This window comes from Coenobita brevimanus, chromosome 84 (assembly GCF_032717465.1).
Source record: "Coenobita brevimanus isolate Jiangsu-jjx chromosome 84, ASM3271746v2, whole genome shotgun sequence".
Lineage (NCBI taxonomy): Eukaryota > Metazoa > Arthropoda > Malacostraca > Decapoda > Coenobitidae > Coenobita > Coenobita brevimanus.
The window spans coordinates 40978232-40993416 of record NC_137037.1 but is presented as its reverse complement, the minus strand read 5'-3'; the positions used below and the strand labels follow the sequence as shown (position 1 = coordinate 40993416).

Here is a 15185-nt window from a genome sequence, read left to right as displayed (position 1 = left end):
CTTGGGTAGTGTGATGAGTAAGGATGGAACTTTGGGGGATGAAGTATGTGAAAGGGTACAGCAGGGAAGGAAGGTTGTTGGCACACTGAAAGCAGTGATGAGAAATAGGGAGGTGAGTATGGAAGTTAAGAAGTCACTGCATGATGGTATTGTGATCCCTACCCTGACGTATGGAAGCGAGGCGTGGACCTTGCAAGAGGGGAACAAGTCAAGAGTGAGAGCAGTGGAAATGAGTTACTTGAGAGGAGCATGTGGAGTGACACGAGGACAGGTTGACGAATGAAGAAGTGAAAGAACGTTGTGGGGTAGATGTGGATGTGGTTGAAAAGATTAGGAGAAATACACTGAGGTGGTTTGGACATGTGGAGAGGATGGAGAATGAAAGACTGACTAAGAGGGTGTATGTAGGTGAGGTGGAGGGGGGGAGAGGGAGGGGTAGACCGAGGATGAGGTGGAGGGATGGAGTTGAGAGGTATATGAGGGAGGGGGGGTGAGTTGGGGGGAGGGGAGTCAAATGGTGGGTGACAGAGTGACTTGGAGGCGTTTTGTCTGCGGCCACCCTTTGCGGGATTAGGGCGTCGGGCTATAGATAGATAGATAGAATAGTAGTTGTAGTAGTAGAAGTAGTAGTAAACTGTAGTTGTCGTAGTAGTAGTAGTAGTCATACTTGTAGTAAACTGTTGTAGTAGTAGAAGTGGCAAACTGTTGTATAAGTAATAGTATTAGTATTAGTATTAGTAGTAGTGGTAGTGCTAGTCTCAACCAAAGGCTCAGCTGAAACGTGAACCCAGTGGACTGCAGGCTTTAGTTGTCCTTCTGCAGTCCACCATTCTCCTTTAAGGGGAGAGGGAGGAAAATGAGTGACGTTTGTATACCCGCACAGCAGAGTCACCCGTTATATCTGTGCCGTCACGTGTAGGCGTCCCTCTCCATCACCTTTACGATTTTACCAGAGTTATATTCTCTTTTGTGTGGAATACAGCTCTCCTTTATAGATATTAAACACCCACTGAAGATAATTATGTAGGTTGGATAGTATTGATGTAATGGAGGTTTATTATACACCCATTGTATTGTAGCGTGGACAATACTGGCTTAATGACGGTTTAAATAAAGCTATTTTAATAAGGACGAGAACATGAAAAAAAGCAAACAGCAAGCATCCTCCTCTTTCATACACCCGTCATTTCACGACACAGATGAAAGAGAGTATAAAGGCTGTAGGAGAAGGCCGAGGTAATCACAAGCTGAGCCCCTGCTATTGTATATGTGGTGATGGTGAGCGGGATTAATGTGGGTCCATTATCCCTCCTACACTGCGGCCAATGAGGGAACTATATTGCCTCCATGTTACCTACTCTCCTAGCGCTCCGTAATAATGATGGAAAAAGAGAATGGTAGAGTGATCTTTTTCTCTCCTTCCCTTCATCCTGTCACTCATTTTTACCCTCCACCTGACGAAGTCAGAGGAGGGTATTGTTATCACTGGGATCAACAAGAATAGGTGGCACAGAGATTTCGTTTCTGGAGCAAACTTCAGAAAATATAAGCTACAGAGTCATGAAAATTATATAGTTATGTTATGTGTTTTACAGTGAATTGGTGCCTTTTGATAGGTAGAATGCTGTCTGAAGTATATATATATATTTTTTTTAATAATGAAAAGCAAAGAAAAAATTCTCATATTTCAGTATGACCTGCTATCTCTGTTATACAGAGAGAAGGGAGGACCTGAAGGCCGTTATGAGGGTGGGGGGGACCTGAAGGCTGTTATGTGCTTGGTCAGGTGTGCAGGGAGGTGGGGGGTATGTGCTTGGTCAGGTAGATGGTTGCAGCAGCATAGCGTTGCCTATATTTCTCCTCGCTCGCAATTCATTGCGGAAGGGATTTATTTATTTGTGAGTCTGTGCATCGATTAACCCTTGAACCAATGAACAGATCATCTTCAAACTTTGTACAGGTGATGGGCATGTGGAACTAAGGAAGTGATTCGATTTTAGTAATAATCCACCAGGGGTAAGGGTGGGACTGGGGAGCTCCAAATTTGGAGCAAATTTTTCAAAGTGCCATAGGAGGCAAACGGTGAGAGATAGATATATGGTTACTCTTAATCACAAATAGGAAGTCATATATGAGGATTCTAATGGCACCATTGCATTTGACCTTGGGTGACCTTGAGAGGTCAAAGTCAAGGTCACACATACTGTAGTTTGACTGCTTGAACCAGGCAAACGGTGAGAGATAGGCACATGGTTACCATTAATCACTAATAGGAAGTCATTAATTTATGGATGCTGGTAGCAGATTTTCATTAATACATGCTGAGTTAAACACGACAGCATGTTGTCGTGTTTAACTCAACATGTGATAGGAAGTCATAAATGGAGATTCTGTTGGCACCATAAGATGTAACCTTGAATGACCCTGAAAGGATAAACTCAAGGTCGATCAAATTTTAAAGTTTAAAATTTCAGAAACTGCCATTTTTTTTGGATAATAATGCTATTAACAAGTCATAAAACTTCATTTAACCCAATTTCCTTTCACCCTAAGTGACCTTGACCCCAATTCAGCCGGTGCAGGCGGGTGTTGTGACCTTGGGTCACTTTGCTCTAGTTATTATTGTGTTTGTCCCCTACCCTGATTATCTAAGTTTCCCATTCTCCTACTTTTATTACCCTCCACCTGACGAAGTCAGAAGAGGGAATTGTTATCACTGGGATCAACAAGGTGGTGTAGAGAATTCACTTCCGTAGCAAATCTCAGAAAGTATTAACTATAGAATCATGAAATTTCACAAAGTTATGTGTCTTAAAGTGAATTGGCGCACACAAATATGTGTTAATAGGTAGAATGCTGTGTTTTATTTTTTTTTTTTTTCATTCATTCATTGCCAGACGCCATGTATCCCAGACAGGGTGGCCAAGGGCTTAAAGTTAATTGTTTTACAGGGAGGGGCACTAATCCTCCACCAACCCCACTTGACGTAGGGATGCCAACAGCATCTGATGTTCCCAGGCGGTCACCCGTCCAAGTACTAACCAGACCCAACGTTGCTTAACTTCGCTGATCGAACGGGAAGCGGTGTACTCAACGTGGTATGGCCGTTTTAATAATAAAAAATCAGACTTCAATGAGACCTGCACAAGGAATCTGATGCCAAAACTCAGAAAGTATTCACTATAGAGTCATGAACTTTCACGTTGTTATGTGTCTTAGTGAACTGGTGCCTTTTGATAAGTTTACTGCTCTGTCTTAAGTTTTTCTTTTTTTGGAAAAAAATGAAAAAGTAAAAAAAAAAAATATCAGATTTCAATGCGACCTCTGTCTCTGCCATACGGGAGGGGGGTGAGGGTCGTTATGCGCTTAGCTAGGTGTGCAGGGAGGTGGGGGGGGTATGTGATTGGTCAGATGGAGGGTTGTAACAGCGTAGCGTTGCCTATGTTTTCAATATCATTTTCCCTTCAGTTCACATTAATCTCTCTTTCCCTCACCTCGCATTTGTTTTCATCGCTCCCTTCAGTTCATCGTAATAGTTTTTTTTTTTTTTTTCCCTCCCTTCTCAGTCTTATCAGTGTTTTCCTCCCCTCACTTCATGCTATCAATCTTTTTCCTTCTCATACATCTTCATGCTGTCAGTCTTTTCCCTCCCCTTACTTCTTCATGCTATCAGTCTTTCCCTCGTGCATTTAGCAATCTTTTTCGTGGGCGTATTTTCTCCCACTTTATTCCGCCTAAAGTCAGGCGATTAATTCAGCCTGGTCGTAAAAGCCTGAATATAGGCTATACTGGTTCCATCAAATTTCTTATGGTCAGAGTGATCCTAGAACTTCATTCCATATTCAGCCGAAAGTGGGTCATAGGAGCTTGAGTGTAAATCATGCGCGCCGTTAATGTATGCATCTGTATTCTTGCTGCCTTCAGACGAATGGTAAAACGTATTGAAAGACTTAATGGAGCCTGTGTCTAACTCCATCTTGTTTGAAAAGTCTCTCCCAAGCTGAGCAGTACCATCCGGTGATAGCGAGAGTTGAATACATAATACGTTGTCGTTGTTTAGGGTTTAATGCATTCACGCTGCAAAAATTATCCTTGGGTGTTTATTAGACTGCTTGTTCGGGTAAATATTAACAGATTTGGATTTTTAACACGATTTCAGTAATACCAGCAACTCGTTAACAACATTACAGTGGCGCAATGGTGGCAGGAATAAAAAAGAAAAATAGTGCTCACTACATTCGACATCTGAATATCTGGGTACTGCTGAAATCATTTACTCTTTCGCCTGCATAGTCAACACTAAACACAGCCAGGGTCAAAATCTCGTCTACTACTCAACTCCGACTACTTCACATTTAGGTATTTCCGTCACTTTCTTCCCTGAATTATTGTATTAGACAAACTCATGTATGGGCTGAGAATCATGTAAAGACTAAAGAAATAATAGAACAAAAGAAAAGGACGAAAAAAGTTTGAAAGATTTAAAGAGTTTTGGTATTCATAGTATTTAATTAGACAAAAGGTTATCACACTGTAGCTATTCAGGGATAATGGATCTACATTAATCCCGTTCACCATCGCCACATATACAAAAGCAGGGGCTCAGCTTGTGATTACCTCGGCCTTCTCCTACAGCCTTATGCTCTTCCATCTGTAGTTAGCTTAGAGTTGATAGCTGGAAGCAGAAGATGTTGAACCTACTGTCAAACAAAATGTGTATTCGTGGTCGTTTGTTTTATGCATGAAGATTGAAAGAAAACGATGGGCCTCTTCTCAAGGGAACGAAGGAGTTATTGCTCTCGTAATGTATCGCTGGGAGTAGGACGAGGAATTGTTTTCTGTGTGGCTTTGGACATTTCACAGTGTCTCTTCCTAAGCAATTTATTTTGCTAATTGAATCTCTGTATTCTCTTTCATGTTGTTGATGCACTCTTTATGGATCTTAAAGTGTTATAAATCATCTACAAGAGATTGTTGAGGTGTAAAATGCAAAGTAAATCACTGAAGATGAGGTGTTGCGAAGCCTGTACCACCTACTTGCGTACGTCCCTAAGCAAAAAGAGTTTATAGAGGCGATACTGGTCGTTTCTGGACGCATTGTGATTGAATACGGTTGACATGCATATCAGTAGATTTCCTCTCATAAGTAAGATTTCTTTTTGCATTAAAATCGAGACCTGAAGAGATTCTGTACTTTATATTTGTCGTACTTCCTGCCGAATGAAGCCTTAGTAGCAGCAGTGAATTGATAAGTTTGTGAATCAATGTCCCTACTGATGTAAAGAATCGTGATGATATAAGGATACACAGTCAGCAGAAACATCGTTACCCTGGAGAGCAAAGGACGGCATGATCTTTCGCAAGGTTAATAATTTTGGATACGTGATGATCTTCGTAAACACTAGAAGGTCATACGTATTACACACTTAACTTTATTTCCTGTTATTGCTCCTAGTTAAGGACACAAAATAATGCACTATCTCTCTCCATTTACCGACACATCACACTGAGGGTCACAACTCTCATCTAAGTTTACTCTGGAACCAGATCGCTCACAGACATTTACAAAACTCTGAATCGGCCAGTAAAGATCCTGGTAACTATCTGAAAGCAAGTAATTTTGTAATTACTGCACTCAGTGTAAGCTTTTGTTGATTATGCTGCTGAAAATATCTATCAACAAGAAGCGGTGCCAAGGCACAGCCAACCCGTCCCCGGCAATCATTTTAGTGCTGACCTATAAACACAACAGGATATCTAGTCAAAGATGTCACATACCAAATTTGGAAAAAATCGGGTGAAAATGGACAATTTTATGCCTATTTGATATTTTAGGCCCGACCCACCCGACATTTTTTTTTTTTTTATGTGTCCGACTCTGGGCATAGGCTTCACAGCCTGCTATCAAAGCCCAGCAGTCCTCCTACATACCATACACCTCTCATTTACCCCCCTACCGCTAACTAGAGGGTGACACCCCCCCCCTGATGTATTGAAACATTATATAGGATGCAGATTTGAAAGAAGCACATTTAGGTATTGTTTTTACGTCGATATGACGAATTTGAAAGAAGTTATGGCGAAAAAACGATTTTTAAAACATTTTTTTGGGCCTACAGCCTGGGCCTTAGCCGAAATTGACCCAAAATTTAATCAGGTGATCAGAAGGTCACAGCCCATCATCCTCGTAATTTTAGACAAAATCGCACCAGTAGTTTTCGCGCAAAGTTGTAAATAGACAGACAGCCAGACAGCCAGACAAACAAGCAAACAAACAGACAAACCGAGGGAAAACAATACCCGTCCCCGAGCCCCTCCTGGGCTGGGACGGCTAATCAGATCTAATAAGCAACATTATACCTTACATGAACAAATTTTAAAAGTTTCTTGGATAACCCGGTTCTAATCTACCATGAACTATTATAGGTGCATGTACTCGTATTATGGGTACTGTAGTTTAGGCTAGCTTGTGTATACTGTAATACGAAACTCAGTTCAACCGAGTCAATACTGCATCAGTGGTTATGCCATAAAAAATCACGGAGTCTAAAGTGTAGGAATGTAATATTATGGCACTGTACTTTTAATTTAACGCAACTCTCGTTGATATCGTAATACGAAACTCAGTCCAGCATAGGCTTACATGTTTTCTACTGGCTGGGTGAATCACTCTGGCATGATAATCAAAGACAGTGAATAAAATCCACACCTGTAGACGGAGAATTTATTAACCAAACCGTTTCGGTGGACATTGCCACCACCTTCTGTGGTTAAAAGAGAGAAGGAATGACATGTTGACAATACATGGTCTCCTTTTATGCGTGTGTATGTGTGTGTGTGTGTGGGACCTTGGGGTAGAGGTGAGGTTGGATGGGGTGGAATGTAGGCGGGGAAATTCCCCAGGGAAGAAAGGGGGAGGGGGGACACAGACAGGTCAGGTGAAATTCCTGTCTGACCTCACCTGCGTCGGTTCGGGAAGGGGCATTTCCACCAAGGACCTCATTATAGCGTCTAGCTTGCACAACCTTAGTGAAAGCATGTAATGAGGCCTCTGGTGGAAATGTGTCTTCCAGCACCGACACAGGTGAGGTCAGACAGGAATTACACCTGACTTACTGGTGTTCCCCCCTTTCCCTCTTTGGGAATTTCCCTCTACAATCCACCCCATCCCACCTCACCTCTACCCCACCCTCCCACACACACATGCATAAAAAGTAGTCCTTGTATTGGCAACATGTCATTCCTTCTTTCTGTCTTGACCACTGAAGATGGTGACGGTGTCCACCGAAACTTTTTTTTTTTTTTTTTTTTTTTTTTAATGCGAGGAAGAAGGAACCAAAGGCCATGAGCCCGCAGTAACAGTTCCCTCCAAGAGAAAAACAAAACACAATAGAGAGCCAAATTCAAGATCCGATCATTTTGAGATGCCTGGATACACTGCGTTTGAAAGACTGGAGATCATAGGCAGCAGGAAATACAGACAGAGGGAGACAGTTCCAGACCTGACCTGCTGCATAAATGAAAGACTGGGAGTAACTGTTAACTCATGCATTAGAGAGTTGGACAGAAAAGGGATGAGAGTTTGCTGCCAGACGGGTGCTACGCGCCCGTCGTAGAGGTGGAGGAATGCAAGCAGACAGTTCAGAGGAGCAGTGACCATTAAAGTAGCGATAGAAAAGAGATAAAGATGCAACAGAGCGGCGAAGAGACAGAGGTTGAAGGGAGTCAGTAAGAGGAGGAGAGTTAATGAGACGAAAAGCCTTTGACTCCACCCTATTGAGAAGAGCTGTATGTGGGGAGCCTCCCCACACATGAGAGTTGTACTCCACACAGGGGCGGATAAAACCCCTGTATAGAGTCAACAATTGTGCAGGGGTAAAGAAAGCGGAGTCGGCTTAGCACACCCAATCTCTTGGAAGCAGATTTTACAAGAGATGTAATATGATCTTTCCAAGATAAGTCCCGAGTAAATGAAACCCCAAGCATGTTCAAGGATGATGCAGGATTAAGCTGAATATTATTAAACATTAGTGGGTATACCTGTGGAAGATTTTGTCTGGTTGATAGGTGTAAGAACTGAGTCTTAGATGCATTAAAGACAACCATATTATTTTTACCCCAGTCAGAGATACGAGCCAAGTCAGACATTAGGTGTGCCATAGCCTCATCCCTTGTTTGTTGGAGTAACTGTTGAGATGGGCGTTGCGGGAACCGAATGGAAAGGTGAAGGGTGGAGTCATCAGCGTATGAGTGGATAGGGTTAGATGTACAGCTTAGAAGATCATTGATGAATAAAAGGAAGAGAGTTGGTGATAGGACAGAGCCCTGAGGAACACCACTGTTGATAGATCTAGGAGAAGAACGATGGCCGTCTACAACAGCGGCTATAGAACGACCAGAAAGGAAGCTATAGATGAAGGCACAGATAGAAGGATAGAAACCGTAGGAGGGCAGTTTGGAAATTAAAGTTTTATGCCAGACTCGATCGAAAGCCTTTGAGATGTCAAGTGCAATGGCAAAGCTTTCGCCTAAGTCCCGAAAGGAGGATGACCAGGAGTCTGAAAGGTAGGTGAGAAGATCGCCAGTGGAGCGTCCCTGACGGAACCCATACTGACGATCGGAAAGAAGGTTGTGATAGGAAAGATGCCTTAAAATTTTTCTATTAAGAATTGACTCGAAAACTTTGGAAATACAGGACGTTAAAACAATTGCACGATAGTTGGAGGGTTGGGAGTGGTCACCCTTCTTTGGGACTGGCTGAATGAGAGCAAACTTCCAGGAAGAAGGAAAGGTACAAGTTGACAGACAAAGGCGAAAGAGTTTGCCTAGGCAGGGTGTAAGCACAGAAGCACAGTTCTTGAGAACAACAGGAGGGACCCCATCAGGCCCATATGCCTTGTTAGTACTGAGGCCAGAGATGGCAGAAAATACATCAACTGAAGAAATTTTAATGTCAGCCATGAGGAAGTCAGAGGGGGGAAGTGATGGAGGAACAGCACCGGAATCGTCTAAGGTGGAATTGGAGGAGAAAGTCTGTGCGAAGAGATCTGCTTTATCAGTAGAAGAAATAGCTACAGAACCATCAGAGTAGAAAAGAGGAGGGAAGGATGATGATGTAAAGTTGTTAGAAAGATTTTTGGCAAGGTGCCAGAAGGAGCGGGAAGAATTCGAGTTGGAGAGTTGGGAGCATTTAGTATGGATGAAATTATTTTTAGTAGAGCGAAGAACAGACTTAGCACGATTCCGGGCAGAAACGTAAAGACAATGTGATTCAGGGGTGGGTTGGCTCCGGTACCTTTTGTAGGCCTTCTCCTTGTTGCGGACAGCATTAGAACAAGCGTGATTAAACCAAGGCTTTCTTGCATTAGTCAAAGGATATGAGAAAGGAATGTATGCTTCCATGCCCGAGAGAATAACCTCCGTAATGCGCAAGGCACACTCAGATGGCTCACGGCCATGGAAGCAATAATCATTCCAGGGAAAATCAAAGAAGTACTGCCTGAGGGCCTCCCAGTCCGCGGCTCCAAAATGCCACAGACGACGCTTCCCTGGAGGGTCCACAGGCCGTACCGGAGTGATAGGACAGGTTAAGGTAATAAGGTTGTGATCGGAGGAGCCCAACGGAGAGAAAAGATTAACAGAGTAAGCAGAAGGATTAGTTGTGAGGAAGAGGTCAAGTATGTTGGAGCTCTCTCCAAGGCGGTCAGGGATACGGGTAGGGTGCTGTACAAGCTGCTCTAGGTCATTAAGGATAGAAAAGATGTAGGCTTGTTCACCAGGTGGATCCGTGAAAGGAGAGGAGAGCCAAAGGTGGTGGTGAACATTGAAATCTCCAAGAATGGAGATTTCAGAGAAAGGAGAAATGGACAGAATGTGTTCCATTGTAGAAGTAAGATAGTCGAAGAATTTTTGATAGTCAGTAGAATTAGGGGATAAGTAAACAGCACAGATATATTTAGTCAGAGAATGACAGGAAAGCCGAAGCCAGAGTGTGGAGAATTCAGAAGAATCAAGTTCAGGAACACGAGAGCAAGATAAGTCGTTGCGTATGTATACACAACAGCCACCTTTGGCTTTGAAATGAGTATAGAGAAAGTAGGAGGATACAGAAAAGGGTTTGCTGTCAGTTGCCTCAGACAGCTGAGTCTCCGTTAGAAAAAGAAGGTGAGGTTTAGAGGAGGAGAGGTGGTGCTCAACAGAGCGAAAGTTAGATGAAAGGCCGCGAATGTTGCAGAAATGAAGAAGAAGAGAGTCAGACAGTGGTTCCAGGCACCTCGAGTCGTCACCGGGAGAGGGGCAGATGGCGGGGGCATTTATGGTCCCCCCCCCTGGGGACTCCGAGGCTTGGTGTATCGACGCCATTATGGTGAATTTTGAAAAGGAAGTGTAGTGTGTACTGTGCATGTAGTTTGGTGAAGATAGTTAGAGAAATTTGTACTGGAGAGCATGCTGGCCTACTCTCTGTGTAACTGAGACACTGAAAAAGTTCAGCAAAGTGGGATGGTCAGGAATTAGTCCTGAGGGCTGATGAAACGGGAGCTCCAGCACTCCCTGTCATCAGCTTTCCATCCACCTCGGGAGTACTGCCCTGCTCGACTGGTGCTACAGTCTACTCCACAGAGAGAGCGTCCTCGAACATATGTTGGCCACACAGCTGGCAACATGTTTGGGTACATGTATGCAGCAATATTTGGACAAATGTATGTGAACATGTTTCAGTGCAGCTTCGAGCACTGGCAGCAGAGGCGATGGGATGAGTTGTCCATACCAGGCAGCTGAGAATTCATCATGATGTTGCCAACATGATCTGGACGCTGCTGTTCCCAGCATGTTTGTAGCGTGTTCGTTATAGTGTTGCTTACATGCTGCCAGAACTTGTTCCAGCACACGTGTGGACTGGCCCTAATACAGTATATTATCTGTCTACAAGTGTGGGCTTTATTCAGACGTACTCTATAGGGTTAAGGTCTGGGGATGTGGCAACAGTGTGATGTAAAGATGTTGGCCAAACCACTTCCGAACAGCTCAGCATGTGGGGATTGAACTGTTATCCTAAACTAAGTAAAAAGGAAACAGCAACATCTGAACCGAGGGCAGTAGAACTTTCTCCAGGATTTCAATATATTTTAGACCAGTAAACCGTTCCGGCCCAACACCAACCAGCTCCCCGACACCACTGTTGTGCAAGCCGAACAACCCAGCAGTGACACGCCCACTCCTCGTGCCCACCACATGTTGTGCCTCATGTCTAAAACATGCTGTAAAGTACATCATGGAGTAGTCAAGAGATCATTCACCTCTCTATAACTGATACTGAACGGTGTATTTAAAAAAAACCTCATCATGGAGGTTTTTTGATTATTAATGTTTCTGAACGAGCAGCCTGATGATTTAAATGAGTTACGGCTGTGGGAAAAAATAAAATCTATAAACTGTGTAAATAATGCTTGTTGTGCATTGGTGCATATATCAACACATATCCCTTAAATTCGCTTGAGGTACTTATGTTGCATTAATAACTCACTGTACAACTTACATACAACACAAATCTTTGGATAAGGATGCAGGCACCTATTTTATGAAATAATTATTAAGAACGCCAAGAGAGAGAGAGAGAGAGAGAGAGAGAGAGAGAGAGAGAGAGAGAGAGAGAGAGAGAGAGAGAGAGAGAGAGACTAACCTGGTGTTATACGTTCACCAAACTTAATGTGCTGCTGAAGGACAGTTAGTGCAGAACGTCTTTCCGTCACAAAAGACCACACGCTCCTAAAACTCGGCAGGCCTATCACACTCGAATGACTCCACCCTGTTGTCCATATTACAGTCATTAGGTTCCAACTTTTCGTGTGGCCTATGATCTTTGTAACCCCTGCCTTGATGCCTATTGCGGATTGCTTGAATGCTGCATGTCGCCTAGATCACCGCGTATGCTGACAATAGGCGTGAATGGAGCAGCGTCAATGAAACTAGCTGTGGCCTCGTTAAAAAATACGAGATGGGTGATGGTTAGCGGTATTATGTCACATTAATCTTATATCGTATCCAAGCCAGCATACTTCACCATTATACCTCATATAACCATTTTTAATAACAAAATCCATTAACATGTCATATAATTTATACATAATTAACCTGGTCTTCTTTGTCGGTGGTGTAGCTTGGGCGGTCGACTCGTGGCTTGTCGTGCGTATCACCAGTGTTTACATGTCGCTGAATGCACCGTGCTGCCATGTTGCGGTGGAGATACCTATCTGCGCTATCTATCTATCTATATACCTAGGCTGCTTCCCCCAAGGAAAGGGAGGTAGCCGAGACAGGACGACACACTCCCCATTTACTCATCCATTCAAACACAATCATTCGCATCTTAGCTATCTGCGCTACTGGGTAATATCACAAACGCTTGTTGTCCGCTTCATGGAGGACTGAGATGGCTCAGCGTGTTGCATGTGTGGTTTCCATTATGATTTACACAATCATGATGCTGGTGGCCGACAATGACTGATAGGGTTCCGTGAACGAAGTTTTGAAACATTGGCTCAGTGGTTCAGACCTTCCGAACCAGCCACAGCCGGGCGTACCAACCCTCCCACAACATCTGCAGTTGTCTGAACATTTTCGGTAGGCATCGGAGCCCCTGTGTAGCGATGCTTTATTTGCTGATAACACTGTTCTGTACACACGCAGCATTAAATTTCTGACCAGGTAAGGCCAATATTTCGCTTGACAAGGGCAGCACAATCGAACATCTTCGACTCCTCAGTGTGGGTGAATCTCGTGAAGAAAGTTGGGAAGGCGGAGCTAGAGTTCACCACATCGCTGGGGTCACAGACAGTTGACATATTTTCCCCTTAATTTCATTCATCCACGGGCGGAAGGAGAGGTCTGGATGATGGTGATGATGATGATTATTATGTATATATATTACCGGTATATAACTGTAAGTGGCAAGTGCATGTATATTTGGAAGTGTGCTTGTGGGGGGTAGGGGGGACTGTCTGTGCTTGTGTGTGTGTGTGTGTGTGTGTGTGTGTGTGTGTGTGTGTGTGTGTGTGTGTGTGTGTGTGTGTGTGTGTGTGTGTGTGGGTGTGGGTGTGGGTGTGGGTGTGGGTGTGGGTGTGGGTGTGGGTGTGGGTGTGGGGGTGGGGGTGGGTGTGGGGGTGGGGGTGGGGGTGGGGGTGGGGGTGTGGGTGTGGGTGTGGGTGTGGGTGTGGGTGTGGTGGGGGGAGGGAAGATGTTGTAAGCCAGTGAATGGATGTCTGTTCAGTTTAAGGAAAAACATTTATATTCCTGACAGTACATATATCTTTAAACTGCTCATAGTGTGCATGACTTGCATTTTATACAAGAAGAGTAATTACAGTACTGCGAAATATGGTCTCATAAAGGGTTTTGAGATGTTTATCTACCTAATTATTCGGTAGTAAATATCAAATGCATATTAACAGCGGTACGTAAGTCTGCGATGACTATTGACTGACTGAAACACGAATATGGTGCATGGTGAAAGTTTGGGATTTTTGCCCGACCCCAAGTGTCATGGGAGGTGATAAGGAGGTAGTGTGGTGCGTCCTTTTATTTTAGATGTTACAGTATATTTAAGCTTATAATTTGCACAGGTACATAAGTAATGTATATTTAAGGCAGCTTGCAAGTGTTGTACCAACAATGAGGGCCCAGCCTTAACGCTTTCATGCCGGAAAACAGAAGCGCGAGATGATTTTGAGGAATGGGAAGATGACCATCCGGAGCCAATGAGTTAGTATTAATTTCGTTCGTTGATTGTGTATGTTTCGTGTCGGCATAAATGTTAGAACAGTCAAGCTGACCTAATCAGATGTAAATTTGTTCAATGCTAAGTTCAGGCCACTTCATGACCATTCTTGGAAGGTCAGGTCAGTTTCTAATACTCCCCATTCTGGTCGCTTTACTTCTTTTTCTTTTAGCCAGGCTCAATCAGGGTAATTTTGGTCCATTCAGGCTGTAGGACAGACCCATATAAACAGTTGCTCACCTATGGTCGACGGGTCTGCTTGGCCAGACACACCGGGGTTAAGCAGCAGCAACAACAACAACTTGAGTTGTTCCGAGCATGAGAGAGCTAACATCCTGCTATATACTATTAAGTTTATTATAAGGTACGGCACTGTTATGTCATATCGTCTCTCCCAGCCTACATTATATTCTCTGAGAGCATCACAAATAAACCCCGCTCAGCTTTTGACTAGTGTAGGTGAGGCCTACTGGACGCTGCATGGAATCCTATTGATCACAATTAGATAACAGCCAGTCAGCTGGAACACGGTCGCAGCTCCACAGGTTAAGTTCATATGAACCTCAGTTAAACCTAACAAAAAATATGAAAGCAGTTTAATATCTAAACACGGAATCTGTTATTTTCATATAAACTAAAATGAAATAATAACCAAATAATGTTTGTTATAGTGTGTTCAGAGCTTCACCAGTCTCTCATGTTTTTTATTGTAAAAGAAGAAGTAGAGGGAGACGAAGACGATGACGAAGAAGATGAAATCAGTAGGTTTCGAGTCTCCAGAAGATGTTCCTTCCAGAACAGCATGTCAAATTTAAGATTCGTTAATCATGAGATGCCTAGACACAGCATATTTTCATCAGATTATGTAAGTATATAACATCTGAATTAGTACAGTAATTGGTATAGGTACCAGGCGCCAAGATAAGGACCCTGAGATGATTTGGCCATGCGAAGAGAAAGGAAAATCAGGGACTTGTGAGTGAGGTGGAGAAGGGGAGAGAAAGGGGACACTAAGGATGAGACAGGGAGATGGGATGGAGAGATGCCCAACTGAGAGGGAGAAGTTAGAGAGCCGCCTGATGGCGGACAGAACGATTTGGAGCTGATTCATTTGTGGCCACTCCTTCCGAGATAAAGGCATCTGGCCATTGACAGACAGACAGACAGGTAGAAATAGAGATTGATAGATAGCCTAAATAGATTAAAGGAATGATGAGAACACACAGCGTTCCTTGCCCTCCTACAAAAACAAATATTTATTAGGACTGGGAATTATTCGTCTGTGAATCCTGGCACATTAACAATTTGCGTAGGCTTTTTCACCATAGTTTAGTTGCCGTGGTTTGTAAATACCAAAAATAACTTCATCTGATCATCCCCTTCATACTGTTAGGCTGTTTCGTGACACCTA

The 15185-nt window shown here is 43.5% G+C and overlaps 1 non-coding gene across 1 annotated transcript; it reads right to left on the bottom strand.

Annotated features, from left to right (window-relative positions):
• Positions 1–2993: 2993 nt before the first annotated feature.
• Positions 2994–3112, bottom strand: LOC145410295 (5S ribosomal RNA). The gene has a single exon (XR_013899258.1). It is a non-coding gene; the product is annotated as a 5S ribosomal RNA (ribosomal RNA).
• Between the last annotated feature and the right edge of the window lie 12073 nt (positions 3113–15185).